The sequence below is a fragment of the Coregonus clupeaformis genome, chromosome 2 (genome assembly GCF_020615455.1).
Source record: "Coregonus clupeaformis isolate EN_2021a chromosome 2, ASM2061545v1, whole genome shotgun sequence".
Taxonomy (NCBI): Eukaryota; Metazoa; Chordata; class Actinopteri; order Salmoniformes; family Salmonidae; genus Coregonus; species Coregonus clupeaformis.
This window is the reverse complement of record NC_059193.1, coordinates 14,162,286-14,173,866: the sequence shown is the minus strand read 5'-3', so window position 1 is coordinate 14,173,866 and position 11,581 is coordinate 14,162,286. Positions and strand designations below refer to the sequence as shown.

Here is an 11,581-nt window from a genome sequence, read left to right as displayed (position 1 = left end):
AGATATCAGCCCTGGTCTCTCCTAGCTGTCGCTCCTTAAATCTTCCCTCCCTGATAGCACTCTCGGGGGAAGCATTTCTGGAGGGTGACGAGTCCAACCAGAGACAGCACGTAGTTTGTCACTCCTCACCTGACAGTGTGTGTGTGTGTGTGTGTTCCATCAATCAGCAGCGCTCTCTCAGCCCTCTACTCCAAAGGCTCATTACCTGACCAGGCTTGTTGTCAATGAGAACCATGTTATCTTTACCCCTTCATCTAGCTATCTATCCAGTCAGGCCACAGATCAATATATTCAGGTTCTGTCAACATTTTACATTTTTACATTTTTAGTCATTTAGCAGACGCTCTTATCCAGAGCGACTTACAGTTAGTGAGTGCATACATTTTTCATAAAGACATAGGATTGGCAGTTATCAATAGAAAACATAGCTTTGTGTGCCATTTGAGGAGAGAGCGAGAGAGAGAGAGAGAGAGAGAGAGAGAGAGAGAGAGAGAGAGAGTATTGTGTGAGTGCAGTGTACACATTCTGCTTACACGTTTGAAAAAGCCCTACTCAGACCTGAACTGGTCATTCAGTCTCTCACAGCCACACCCACTCTGACCCACTCCCACAATGCACCATGATTCCATAGGTCAAGGGGTCACAAGTAGCCTCTGGTCTCCACGACAACATCGTGGAAGTGGGGGGAAGACTGTGACAAACACGCTCTCTCTCTACCACCCACACATCCACAGTCTCCTGGACATCAAAAGAGAGGCTGGAGTGGAAGCTCCAACCCAAACATTTACATCAGACCACATCAATGTCTGACTATGAACACTGCAGACTGCAGGGGCACCAAAGACTACCTATAGCTGCCAGAGGAGATGGAACAAAAACACTAAGGCTGACACACACACACTTCCCCTGAGAGGAGTGTTGATGTAGAGGTCAGGCTCAAATAAACTGCTTTTTGGACCATCAATAATACATTAAATGGAACCTATCTGGCAGAAATGCAACGTTTCTGCTTTTCTCGCATGATACGTGGACCATTAAAATTATAATGTATAAATTGCCATTTTCCAGTTGCCAATAATGTCAACAGTGCTTCAGGCGATCCGAGTCCACACAGCTGGAGAAACGTGGGCTGCACTTCGCTTCCTTCAGCTATTTTGGCAACAAAACCGGTCAGAATCCTGTAAAGTTGACAGGAAGACTGAGTAGGCTACAACTTAAGTAGGTGGTCCGACGCATTCCAGGCCCCGGCAGGGAGTTGTATATTAAGTTAAAAAATAGAATGGAGTAATCATGTAACTAACTGCTTATAAACTGCTGTGATTCGGCGATAGTTGCAAGACACTGGCGATTATCCTCGGTTGCGGTGTATTTAATATTTTCTTGGCTAGGCTAAATTAATCGGCCCCGTGCATGTTCGCCAGGGACGTCGGTATGCGGGTAAAGTATCTGAAAAAACTTCTGAATAGTATTTCAATTAGCCGGTGATCTAACCTGTGTAACAAATTAAAAAAAAACTCAGTTTGCAGAAGAACGTGAGTCAACATTTTTAGTGGTTGTGGGTGCAGCGTGCATTCTAGCTGCTGCTGCTGCAGCAAGCGCAAGACAATACAATAAAAATTAGCGCTTACCATATTTTCTATGCAGATTCTTTCTCAGGCAATAGATGTTTCGTTTGGTAGCCAATCAACTGAATAGCTATAAAATCCGTTGTTTTGAGTTGGCATCTCTCGGGACTTTGCAGAGAAGACACATTTTCGCAATGGCAACTGCAGAATTAACCACTGCCGCTTGCTCGCTGTCTCTTTTCCCTCTCTGTGATTTGAACTGCGCTGCGCAGAGAGAGTGGTCAGTGAACAAAGGGGGAGGTTATAGGGAGGAGGGAGAGAATCGAACCCAACCTGTCCTGTGCCGGCGCTTGGCGTGTAGGAACACTGGCGCCACTTAGTGGTACAATCATGAATTGACAGGCATTTGAGAGAGGCTCATCTCAACATACAATAACAGAATCAGAATCGGCTATATTCGGCAAGTACATTAACATGCACCAGGAATTTGACCTGGTAAAATGGTGCTGCCACAATAAACAGAATATACAAGCAGAATATATTGACGATAAAGATAATATATAGACGGAATATATATTTACACCAAGTACATTTACATGTAACAGGAATTAGCAACAAAAACAATCCTCAGGTGCAAGATGAAAATGGTAGTTTATGTAATGAGGTTCACTGACCACAAGATGGCACTGTTGCAGTAGACAAACACTAGGGTCATGGTAGGGGAGGGAATGGCCGGCAGGGATGTAGCTCAGTTGATAGAGCATGGCGTTTGCAACGTCAGGGTTGTGGGTTCGTTTCCCACGGGGGGCCAGTATAAAAAAATATATGTATTCACTAACTGTAAGTCGCTCTGGATAAGAGCGTCTGCTAAATGACTAAAATGTAAAATGTAAATGTAATGTAGTCTTGCGTAGCCGTACTTCCAAAATCACGTTGTTGTCACGCCTCCTGGTTATGGTTCATGGCCACACCACTAGGGTTGGGGTCCACACAACACACAATACAAAACTCATGGAGATCCTATAATTCACTATTCTATATGCTTTCTATGTAGTTACATTTTACATTTTTACATTTTAGTCATTTAGCAGACGCTCTTATCCAGAGCGACTTACAGGAGCAATTAGGGTTAAGTGCCTTGCTTAAGGGCACATCGACAGATTTTTCACCTAGTCGGCTCGGGGATTAGAACCAGCGACCTTTCGGTTACTGGCACAACGCTCTTACCCACTAAGCTACCTTCTTCCCTCCCCTGGTGGTCCTCACTGACACATTTGCACACACACGCACGCACACCAGAGGAGGCTGGTGGGAGGAGCTATAAGAGGTTGGGCTCATTGTAATGTCTGAAATGAAATAAATTGAACTTTCCATATGTTTAATGTAGGATAATGTTCCATTTATTCCATTCCAGTCTTAACAATGAGCCCCTCCTCCTATAGCTCCACCCACCAGCCTCCTCTGACGCACACACAGTGTGTATCAACGTAGCTGTGTGTGTTTTCAGGATGGAGCGTTTCTGGTGAGGGACAGTTCCAAGGCTCTTCTGAGCAGCCCTACACCCTCATGGTGCTGAACCAAGGCAAGGTCTACAACGTCCAGAAACGTCACCAAGGCAACACATACCACCTGGGCACCGGCCTCATGGGTATCGAGGTAAACAAACAGCCTCCTCTCTCTCTGCTCTGTCAACAAATTCACTCATAAACTAGTATTCTACGTTAATTTTTTAAAATATATTTTTAAAGGTATTTCATGATTTCATTGAACAGATAGTGAGAGAATGACAGTAGGAAAATATAGAGGTTGTGTCCCATTAGATTCAAACCTTCCTAGACTGATGGAGGCTGCGTCATTACCACTAGACCAGACAGGGGAATTCAAGGCTTTTCTACTTAGCATACCAATGCAATTCAACGTTGGTCATCTAGTTAGCAGGCACTTTTATCTCAAGCGGCTTACAGTTTACAGATCTGGGCCTCAGGCTGTAGGGTTTATTGGCTGTGCCAGGAGAAGCACCACCCACTTGTTGTCTTGATGCCTTAACACATCATAAACTAACCAATGGTTCTTTCCCTTCTCTGCTGCTGCTGCTGCTGCTGTGTCGCTGATGCAGAGTTTCCCAGGAGTGAAGGAGATGATAGACCACTACACACACACACCTCTGTTGCTCATAGACATGGAGATAGGAACTGGAGCACAGAGCCAGTGCTGCCTGCTGCACCCTGCACCACTCTGACCATAACCAGCAACACAGTGTGTGTGTGTGTGTGTGTGTGTGTGTGTGTGTGTGTGTATGTGTGTGTGTGTGTGTGTGTGTGTGTGTGTGTGTGTGTGTGTGTGTGTGTGTGTGTGTGTGTGTGTCTCCTCCCTCACTCCTCAGCCTGAGGTCCAGTCCTGGGCCAGGTCACCCCCTGTTCCACTCTATTCAGAGAGGCCATCTTGTCTGGGTGGCTGAAGCACACGATCAGGTCACACTGTCTCAGCTGGATCCACACTGTGAGGCACAACAGAAAAATTTAATAAAATATATCCCTGTACAAACAAAATCCAATCCAATACGAAAGGAGAGCTGAATTATTTTCTTCTTATAGTAAACAAACAAGAAACCCCATAAGAAAATCAAGAGGAGAAATGTCTATCTGTTCATTATTTATAATAAGATACAGATGTTATGATAATGTTAATCTCTCAGATGTCATATTATTGTTGTGTCGCAGGGATATATGTGTATGTGTCAGTGTGTCTCTCTCTCTCTTTCTCTCTGATCAAAGCTCCTCATTTTTCCTCTGGGCTGGAGCCTTGGCTGATACGTTGTCTAGTCAGATAGGAAGGATTACTACAGACTGACTGTTGAGTCCCAAATGGCACCCTATTCCCTGTCTAGTGCACTACTTTTGACCAGGGTCCATATGACTCTGTATGTAAGGAATATGGTGCCTTTTGGGACACAACCTGACTGTTGTAGTGCTGAATGCTTGTTTGCCCACTAACCGTCTCCCTTGGCAGAGACAAGACACAGCTTCATATCTTCACATCAAATCATCTCATAATGAGACTTCCTGTAATAGCCTACACACATCTCCCCATATCTAACACATCAACCGGGGGCCTATCCTATCCAAAGGCCATCCATAAACCACATTCTGAGATGTTGAACATCTGAACATCATGGCTGAATTGCACGGCGGTTCGTTGGCTAGCGGGTCGAAATGCTATTTTGGATGCGCAGGAGGAAGATCGCATTTCAGAGCTAACGCAACAGTTACATCACTCAATTTGCATAGTATCTACAAATTGGAACGCTGATTGAGTCCCAAATGACACCCTATTCCCATAGTGCACTACTTTTTACCAGAGCCCTACAGACATACGTACATGCCAGTCTGTCCAGACACTCAGACATGGAGTCCAGATCAGTAGTCACCCTGTTCTGTCCTCCATCCACTTCCACTTCCCCATCCCCTGGTCCTTTCCCAGTCCCTGTCCCTGGTTCGGCTCCTGTTCCCCAGGGAAGCCACAGATGACAGCCCTGCAGTGGAGTCCCCCAGATCAGGACTGGTCCACTGCAACACCATGTCATAGGCCATCCATGTCAGCTGCACTGGGAAACCACAAGGGAGACAAGAGGGACAGGGCTGTCAGTGTCAGAAGTGGGCTGTACTGAGTATGATTTAAAACACAAGGCAGAATTGTAAAATGAATTACACACACCCATTAACTTTTTAAAATGCAATATTAAAGGGTGGGTAGTAAATGGACAATAGGGCGATAGGGTTTAATTTTCCTTAATCCTTTCTGAAAATAACAGCTTTAGCTACCTACGTCATCATACAGAAAACCTAGATGTAAAATGATTCGAAAAGTACACAGCCTACAACATTCAAATGGTAGAGATTACCATAATAAGACAACATAACTGATAGATTTTCTACGTCTTCAATCATTCTCTCTAAACCCTTGCTCAACTCCATTATCTACTCCACTGTCCTTTTGATGGTCGCCGGATGAAGCCGGAGAATAGGCCATCTATAAACGCGCGATATTTATATGAAAATTCGAATCCCAAATGAATAGCCTACCAAAACCAACCATAATTTAAGCACACTGAAAATGTTTAATGAACGTACCATAATCATAATGGATAAACAGCTAAGTAGGTACAATGCAAGGACGTGCTTAAGCTTAACTTAATAAACTTCAAAACTGTTTTGTTTTGATGACTTTGATTGACAGGTGTAGGTTAGCAGCTAGCTCACCTTATTTCAGTTGGCTGGCAAGGCTAACCGTTGCAAAAATGTATCCGAAGTAAACAAATGGTAGTCAGTGAACTTGTCAAGCTTGGATACAATAACCAACTTTAGAGTACCTCAATTAAATAGGTACCTTCTTATTTATAAATATTTACAAGTGAACTAAATACTTACGATAAGCTCTAACGTTATATTGATCGGATCGTTATCTAGCATTTACATTACATTTACGTCATTTAGCAGACGCTCTTATCCAGAGCGACTTACAAATAGGTGCATTCACCTTATAGCCAGTGGGATCACCACTTTACAATGTTTTTTTGTTAGTTTTTTTTGTTTTTGGGTTGGGGTTTGGGTTGGGGTAAGGGGGGGGGTAGAAGGATTACTTTATCCTATCCCAGGTATTCCTTAAAGAGGTGGGGTTTCAAATGTCTCCGGAAGGTGGTGAGTGACTCCACTGTCCTGGCGTCGTGAGGGAGCTTGTTCCACCATTGGGGTGCCAGAGCAGCGAACAGTTTTGACTGGGCTGAGCGGGAACTGTGCTTCCACAGAGGTAGGGGAGCCAGCAGGCCAGAGGTGGATGAACGCAATGGCCTCGTTTGGGTGTAGGGACTGATCAGAGCCTGAAGGTACGGAGGTGCCGTTCCCCTCACAGCTCCGTAGGCAAGCACCATGGTCTTGTAGCAGATGCGAGCTTCAACTGGAAGCCAGTGGAGTGTGCGGAGGAGCGGGGTGACGTAAGAGAACTTGGGAAGGTTGAACACCAGACGGGCTGCGGCATTCTGGATGAGTTGTAGGGGTTTAATGGCACAGGCAGGGAGCCCAGCCAACAGCGAGTTGCAGTAATCCAGACGGGAGATGACAAGTGCCTGGATTAGGACCTGTGCCGCTTCCTGTGTAAGGCAGGGTCGTACTCTCCGAATGTTGTAGAGCATGAACCTACAGGATCGGGTCACCGCCTTGATGTTAGCGGAGAACGACAGGGTGTTGTCCAGGGTCACGCCAAGGCTCTTCGCACTCTGGGAGGAGGACACAACGGAGTTGTCAACCGTGATGGCGAGATCAGAAGGGGGAAAGGAGAAGATTAGTTGTGTGTCGTCAGTTGTGTGTCGTCAGCGTTCTTCGGGTCTGCTCAAAGATGCCATCCAGCTGAAAAATGCAGGCTTTCTTTCCAAAGCCAGAGAATCCCATGACAGAGGCCATATCTGCATTCCTCTGGTAGGACGCATTGCCCGTTTTGTTAGCGGTCTCTTCCTGTTATCTTGGTTGTTTGTTAGAGAAACTGCGCACTGCAAACTTGCTGCCTCGTGCAACGGGAAACAATGTAGCTTGTATGGAAGACTGAAACATTGTTGCAAATTCACAAAACGCTTTCTTGAGATTTGATACATTGATGCATTCATCGTTTCAATTTCATATTTTCGCGCGTCTTCATTCTTGCTGCATAGTGACGAAAGTGAAGTGAGGAACGGGAGGAGGGACGTCTGTAAACTACACTCGGACTGTGACCCCTTTGGTCACTTTATTTGTCTTATGATCAGTTACAATGACATCACGCTCATTATTGTAAACTTATACGGGTACAACACCAAGCATGAGAATGATGAGTTGCTTGAATCTGTAGAGAAACATATACTTAATTGGTTATCGAAATGTCCCAATTCGTTATTATTGATAGAAGGGGACTTTAACATTACTATAGATAATTCATCTGATAGATGGCCCCCGGGTAGGCCAACTAATCAGAATGTGTGTTTAATTATTTTTATGGAAAAGTTGTATCTTACTGATATATGGAGAGAGAGGTTTCCGGCCGACAGATCAATCACTTGGAGTAACAAAACAGGTTCCAGGCAGTCCAGAATAGATTTTTGGTTGATGTGGAAATGTATTGATAGTGAGTGTGTTACTACACATATTTGTACTACTCCCCTCACAGAATATAGGGCCATTCACATTGATGTCAAAACATTTACACCTGATATTAACCTTGGTAGAGCAACCTACTGGAAGCTAAATAGCTCCTTATTAGATAATTATATAGTTAAGTTTGAGGTTAAAGGTCTGCTCTCACACGTTTGGGAAAGGGCTTGTGAAGATCAATCAAATGTATTTATATCAGCAGATGTAAAAAGAACTGGGAGCTCTTTAAATTTGAGCCAAATACCTTAGAAAATATGGTAATACTCTTCCTAAGGCCAGAAGAGCTGAGGAGGAAAAGGTGATCATTAAGATAACTTCCCTTTCTCAGAGGTCCACAGCCGGCCTCTCTGTGGAGGAGCAGATGGAACTGATTGAGTTACAAAATAAACTGGATAGTATACAGTACCTGTCAAAAGTTTGGACACACCTACTCATTCCAGGGTTTTTCTTTATTTTTACATTGTAGAATAATAGTGAAGACATCAAAACTATGAAATAACACATATGGAATCAAATAGTTACCAAATAAATATATTATATATATTTGAGATTCTTCAAAGTAGCCACCCTTTGCCTCGATGACAGCTTTGCACACTCTTGGCATTGTCTCATCCAGCTTCATGAGGTAGTCACCTGGAATGCATTTCAATTAACAGGTGTGCCTTGTTAAAAGTTAATTTGTGGAATTTCGTTCCTTCTTAATGCGTTTGAGCCAATCAGTTGTGTTGTGACAAGGTAGGGTTGGTATACAGAAGGTAGCCCTATTTGGTAAAAGACCAAGTCCATATTATGGCAAGAACAGCTCAAGTAAGCAAAAGAGAAACGAAAGTCCATCATTACTTTAAAACATGAAGGTCAGTCAATCTGGAACATTTCAAGAACTTTGAACGTTTCTTCATGTGCAATCGCAAAAACCATCAAGTACTATGATGAAACTGGCTCTCATGAGGACCGCCACAGGAAAGGAAGACCTCTGCTGCAGAAGACAAGTTCATCAGAGTTACCAGCCTCAGAAATCGGCAATTAACTGCACCTCAGATCGCAGCCCAAATAAATGCTTCACAGAGTTAAAGTAACAGACACATCTCAACATCAACTGTTCAGAGGAGACTGCGTGAATCATGCCTTCATGGTCGAATTGCTGCAAAGAAACCACCACTAAAGGACACCAATAATAAGAAGAGACTTGCTTGGGCCAAGAAACATGCGCAATGGACATTAGACCGGTGGAAATCTGTCCTTTCGTCTGATGTGTCCAAATTTGAGATTTTTGGTTCCAACCGCCGTGTCTTTGTGAGACGCAGAGTAGGTGAACGGATGACCTCCGCATGTGTGGTTCCCACCGTGAAGCATGGAGGAGGAGGTGGTGGGATGGTGCTTTGCTGGTGACACTGTCAGTGATTTATTTAGAATTCAAGGCACACTTAACCAGCATGGCTACCACAGCATTCTGCAGTGATACGCCATCCCATCTGGTTTGCGCTTAGTGGGACTATCATTTGGTTTTCAATAGGACAATGACCCAAAACACACCTCCAGGCTGTGTAAGGGCTATTTGACCAAGAAGGAGAGTGATGGAGTGCTGCGTCAGATGACCTGGATATCCACAATCACCTGGATACCCCCCAAGGGAGGCTCCTGATGACCAAACGGCACCGGAGGGTGGAGTGGGCGGGCGGGGGAGCAGAGGTGGCCGCCTACCTTGGGGGCGAGGTCCGGCAGCCTGGTTCGACACGGTCGTGGACTGACCCGACGTTCTGCATCGAGGCTGATGTCCGGTGGGTTTGTTCGGGGGTCGATCCCGAGGTCGGGGAGCGGGACGATACGGTGGAATGCCTGAATCATCTCTGGGTCGAGGATGTCCTGGTCGGGGACCCAGGACCGGTCTTCAGGCCCATAACTTTCCCAGTCCACAAGATAGTGGATGCGACTTCTCAGGAGTTTGGAATCAAGGATGGCCTGAATGGCGTAGGCAGGTTCCCCTCCGACGTCCAACTGTGGGGGCGCACTGCGGGTTGAGACTGGAGGATGAAGAGGACTGTAGGTGACCGGTTTTAACAGAGACACATGGAAGGACGAGGAGATTTTATACTGACGGGGTAACTGGAGGCAGTATGTGACAGGGTTAATGCGATGGATTATCTTGAAGGGACCAATGAAGCGAGAACATAACTTTTTGCAGGGGAGGCGGAGCCAGATGGCTCTGGTAGAGAGCCACACACGCTGTCCGGGGTGAAAGAGTGGCGTAGGTCGGCGGCGTCTGTCGTTAAAGCATTTCTGGGTATTAGAGGCTTCCTGCAGATGCCGGTGAGTGGTCTCCCATACCCGCTCACTATGACGAAACCAGTCGTCGACAGCTGGGACAGTACCAGGCTCCGCCTCCCAGGGAAACATGGGGGGTTGGTAACCAAGGACACACTGAAAGGAGGTAAGGCGAAGGGATGAATGCATGAGTGAGTTCTGAGCGTATTCGGCCCAGGCCATATACAGACTCCAGTCATGCGGAGAGGCAGAACATTGGTACTTCCCTATTTCTTGGTTCAGGCGTTCCGTCTGCCCATTGGTCTGGGGATGGTACCCGGAGGAGAGGCTGAGGGCGACCCCCAGTCGGTCACTGAAGGCTCGCCACACCCGGGAGACAAAGTGGGGCCCGCGGTCAGAGACGATGTCCTCCGGAATCCCATACAGATGGAACACCTGCTGGAACATACACTCAGCCAATTCCATTGGGTTAGGTAAATGAGGACGAGGAACCAGACGACACATTTTTGAAAAACAGTCAACTATGAGAAGGATGGTGGTGTTACCAGAGGATTCAGGAAGGTCTGTGATGAAGTCAACAGCTAAGTGGGACCAGGGTCTGTGAGGGATTGGCAAAGGTTGAAGCTTACCGGAAGGGAGATGACAAGGGCTTTTGGTTTGGGCGCAGATTGGACAGGAGAGTACGTAATCCCTGACCAACGGAATTTACGGGCTAGAAGTTCGGTGGTTCGTGTAATGCCCGGATGTCCTGACCCCAAGGACGTGTGACACCATTGCATCAGTTGGGGTCTAACAGCTGCTGGTATGTAACTCTTCCCAGCTGGTGTCTCAGGAGCAGCCGGGTATGAGGTTAGGGCTTCTTGTATGGCAGAGTGAACCTCCCACTGTACCGGTCCCATAATGCAAGAGGAAGGAAGAATGGGTGTAGGGTCTGAGTTACTGGTCGGAAGGTCAAACTGGCAGGAGAGAGCATGAGCTTTTATGTTTTTCTTTCCAGGGATGTAAGTAACATGAAAATGGAAGTGTGTGAAGAAGAGAGCCCAGCGGGCTTGTCTGGAGTTTAACCTCTTGGCCCCTCTGATATATTCCAGATGATGGTGATCTGACGAGAAAGGGATGTTGTGCGCCATCCAACCAGTGGCGCCACTCCTCGAGGGCCAGCTTGATGGCGAGGAGTTCTCTCTTCCCCACATTGTAATTCCTCTCAGCGGGGGATAACTTCCTGGAGACGAATGCACGAGGATGTGATTTTGGAGGTGTTCCCACCCGCTGAGAGAGTATGGCTCTTACTCCTACTTCGGAGGCATCCACCTCCAGGGTGAAAGGAAGGGTCGGATCAAGTTGGCGAAGGACAGGATCTGAGGTGAAGAGGTGTATCAAGATGTTGTAAGCTGTAACGTCATTCAGGGAACGGTAATAATACATGGACGAAGACCACCGTCCTTTTTTCCAACTAAGAAGAAGCTGGACGCAGCCGGAGAAGAAGAAGGACGAATGAAACCGTTTGAGTGCTTCATCAATGTAGTTCTCCATTGCCTAATTTTCTGGGATAGATAGGGGGTAAACACGGCCCTTCGG

The 11,581-nt window shown here is 46.1% G+C and overlaps 1 protein-coding gene across 1 annotated transcript in view; it reads right to left on the bottom strand.

Moving 5' to 3' along the window:
• Window positions 1-1,800, bottom strand: part of LOC121533024 (NEDD4-binding protein 3-A-like) — a 53,857-nt gene extending 52,057 nt beyond the window's left edge. The window contains exon 1 of the mRNA XM_041838794.2: window positions 1,629-1,800. The gene's annotated coding sequence lies outside the window, so the exon portion shown is untranslated. The remainder of the gene's footprint in view (window positions 1-1,628) is intronic.
• Window positions 1,801-11,581: the final 9,781 nt, after the last annotated feature.